Source organism: Galeopterus variegatus, unplaced genomic scaffold, assembly GCF_000696425.1.
Source record: "Galeopterus variegatus unplaced genomic scaffold, G_variegatus-3.0.2 Scaffold6613, whole genome shotgun sequence".
Lineage (NCBI taxonomy): Eukaryota > Metazoa > Chordata > Mammalia > Dermoptera > Cynocephalidae > Galeopterus > Galeopterus variegatus.
The window spans coordinates 67,298-71,611 of NW_007732724.1; positions in this window are offsets into that span (position 1 = coordinate 67,298).

Below are 4,314 nucleotides of genomic sequence, written 5' to 3' on the forward strand. Positions count from 1 at the left end.
TACTAACCTTAATGTACACTTTTTGGAGATCCCTCTTTATATCACATAAAACTAAATGAGCTAATATGTATAAACCACTTAGCGAAGGAACTGGATACAAAATGACAGGGCTCAATTAAGAGTGAATATTTTTATTGTATAGTATACTCCACCACTGTGGACAACTAGCCCTGCAATGGCCACTGTTAAAGATCTGATGAGCACTTATAATAATGATGATGCAGTTAAGGAAATCTGGTTATTTCTGTGGCATACAACAATTTAACATTAGAATTGTGACCGATTATATACTAAGACACGTCAGATTTCTAGAAATTTTACACAATTTTGGAACACAATTATATAAATATAACTTAAAGAAAGTTAAACATCATTTCTTATTTGGCAATGTTTTTGTATAATTTCAGCTTATCAAATAAGGTTTAATATCTCTCTTTTGGACTTCCAGGGATCCTTGTGGAACTTTTGAGGTAAAAAAAAAAACTTAATTTAGAGTTTTGACTTTAGAAATTTTCTAGGCCAATTACCTAAAAGATAAAGGAAATCATTTATTATTTCCTGTTAAGATCAGGTCAACACTTCAAGAAAAACCTTGTTTAAAGGAGAAAACCAAATTCTAATTTTGCATTAGTGTATTTTTGATATAAAGCTTATTTTTAGAAAAGATAATTTCCTTCTAATATTAGCCAGCTTGATCACACACAAAATTTCTTATATAAGACTTATTTTTATAGCCCTTCTATAACCTTTCAAAATTCCTTTAGTCTTATCGAATCATTTCTACTCTTATTTATTTATTTTGAAACAACCTCCAAACTAGACAAAATTACTCTTTTTCTTAATGAAAAAACACATCTTCATACCTTTTTTGGAATCTTCCTTACCAAAAACATATCTTATTTTTTGGTATGGTTCGTATACAGGATTGTTTCTCTTACATCTAGTAGTATTAATAACATACATGAATCGATCCATGGAGTCAAGCAGAAAGCAACTTCTTTTCACTCTCCCACCCCCAAGTCAGGACAGTCCTTTTCCTTTGATCCTTGCATGAAACCTCAGGCACATACAAATACTCTGTGTTTGCATAAAAGGAAAAAACCTCCCATCTCTTTTAAACCCAAAGGCAATCTCCAGTTCAAAATTTAACATGTCCCCATAACCCCAGTCTAATGCTAAGAACATCAGACAACTCAGATTGGGGACATGCAGTAGGGTACCTGGCCATTATGCCAGGTGACTGTCAAGGTCCTGAAAAGTAAGAATAAGAAACTGTCACAGACCAGTATTCTTATGAGACTGGGAAGATTTGACCACAAACTGCCATGTAGCTCCCTGAATTGAATGCTAGAACTGAAGGGGGATATAATCGGAAAAACCGATGACATCCGAATAAAGCCCAGAGCTATGAGTAATAGGCCAATGTCAGTTTCTTGGTTTTGACAAATGTACCAGAGTAACCTAAGACGTTACACATGGGAGAAGCTGGGAGAAGGGCGTGTGGATATGGGAACTCTCTGTCCAATCTTTACAACTTTTCCATAATCTAAATTTTTTTCACCATTAAAAGTTTATTTAAAATAACTAAGATGTCTAGTCCAATTTAATCATCACACACCAAACTTTATTTGTGGTTGAGGCTCCTTCCCACCCACGGCTCCATGCAGAGGAGTGGGGGGGGGCATCAAGATGAACTTGCCACTTCTCAGCCTAGTGACATTCCTCCTCCCCCCTCTCCTTGAAGCAGCTTTGGGCCCCTGGGTTGGAGCTGGGAAGGGAAGGAGAGACAGGAAAGGTCTGTGTCTGGCACTAACATAGTCCTGTTTGGTACACCCTGGGTGTGGCATATTCCTCAACCTGAGGTCCTCGTGATTCTGGAAAATTCCCTCAAAGGGAACATCCAGGTGTAGAAGCTTCAAAGTCGGCAACACCACTTTGCAGGGCCATCACCTTGCCCCCATGTGTGCACACGGGCATTGGCATGTGCAAGCAAATACACACACACTCCGCCAGGTCAGGTGGCACACCTCCAGTCAGTGGTGTCAAGGTCCCATTCCCTGTCCAGAACTGCTTTGGGGTGGGAGACTCTTTTAAAAGTCATCTATTATTTTGTATTCAGCCCTCAGTGCATCCACAGAAACTGAGGAGTTGACTGCTGCAGCCTCGACCACTTGCAATCCAGAGAGCCTTGACTACAACTCCGAAGGGATCATGCATGTTCTCCACCATCTGTGCCTCTGACTGCAGCCAAGCCCAGACAGCACGTGGCAAAGGCCTTGCCCAGGCATTCGATCCCTACCCATAGGAGGAAATGAAACGGACTGGCTGTTGAACCCAGATCCTATTCAGTGGTCAAAAGCACTCAAGGAGAAGCCGTCGAACATATTAAGTGATGCCACTCCTACTGTTCTGCCCAGGTACATCATCTTTCTGGAAGTCCATCCTTTGTAGAGCCACGATGACAGATAAAATATGTTAAGCATTGTGCTAGGTAGGTTTCATATCCAGTTTCTTTGCTGTGTGACCCTGCGGAAGTTACGTAAGCTCTCTGTGCCTCAGTTTCCTCACCTGAAGAGTGGGGATAATATGCCTTCTTCACGTGGTCGCTGTGAGGATTGGGCACGACGAGCCAGCACAGTGCCTAGTGTGTCGCGGCTGCCATGATCACCCTTGTTGTCTTGGACCGTCCTATCGGGAACAGTCTCAGATTATGGGCTGGCTCTCCCTGGTGTCGCTTCAAAAAATTAGGGAACTCTCTCCCACATATATTGTAGTTTTTTAATTTTATTTTTAAAGATGACCCGTAAGGGGATCTTAACCCTTGACCTGGTGTTGTCAGCACCACGCTTACCAAGTGAGCAAACCGGCCATCCGTATACAGGATCTGAACCTGGGGCCTTGGTGTTATCAGCACCGCACTCTCCCGAGTGAGCCGCGGCCCTGTAGTTTGTTTTTAAAAAGCTGCAAATTAATCTTCCATCAATATATCCAAACCTTTTGCATCCATTCCACATTTTCAACCTGAATCATCCCAGCAGGTAATGAAGTTCAAAAGCGCTGTAGCCTGTTACGTAATAAAAGCTTCTTTCATTTCTCCAAAAACTCCCACTGTCCACAGTTCAGTGGCGAATCAGTCCAAGTTCACTCTGCTCATAACCTTCGTAATTTCTTAGGTGCTTGAATATCTTCTTTTTTCCCCTCTAACGTTTTATTTATCTCTCACCAAAGTTTTTCCGGTAACTTCAAGTCTCTCTTAAAATACACCTGCAGGAGCACCCCAAGGGTGAGCTCAGGACTCTATTTTCCTTTTCAGCCTCAGAGTGTCTGTGCTGCAGGACCCAGCAACGCGTTGTTGGCCATTCAGTCCGTACAGCAGCCGCAGTCCGGGACGATTACTTAGCAGCTCTTGCTTGGGGGTTAGATGTATCTAGGTTTGAATCACGTCACTGCTGCCTAGCAGTTAGCTGTGTGACGGTGTCCCATGTGTCAGGTGGGTAGGACTTAATACTGGTCACAGAGGCTGGTGGGTTCATTGGACCCACAGGGAGGTGCTTGGCAGGAGGCCGGGAATGAGAGCTGCGGCAGGCAGCCCCCAGCGCTGTCCCCAGTGGCCAGTCCACCTTAGAACAACACCTTGCTCCTCTGGCCTCGACTACAGCCACCGCCTCTTCACTGACGTTCTGACCTCCCTACACTATCCATTTTGCATATCATTATTGCTAACTTCTGTCCCCAAAATATTGCTTTTTTCATGTTGACTTTCGACTAAAAAAAATCTTCCCCCATTCCCTCTCGATTAGTCTTGCGTTTAGAGCCCTGCATGGAACAGTCTTCCTCCCTCTTCCCCTCCTTGTCTGCTACATCCTTCCACCTGTCTTTGAACATCTGAGGATCTGACAGACATCTGGAGATGCCAACAGGACTGCGACCTGGCTCACAAGATTTAGGGAGCTCCCGGTCAGCAAAGTGTTTGACTCCAGCCCCAGAGAACTAGGGGTCCCAGAGGAAGACACAAACACCCCCAGAGAAGCTGGGAGCTGAATTGTGTCTCCATGTGTACAGTCCCAGACTGTGCCTCCTGGATGCAGCCCCCACTTCCCTTGCTTCTGTTCTCTCCACCACAGCCAGGAAGGTGCCCACCACCCTGTTGAGGACATTTCCATCTATCCAAATTCAAAATTCCCTCTTGCTTCCATATGCAGAGCTCCTCAGCTCCAACAATGTTATTTCTGGGCCTCCATTGTATCTGTTTATCTCATTAGAATCAGAATTGGACTCTCCCAAGGCATTCCACCACTTCACCCAAAATTGCTT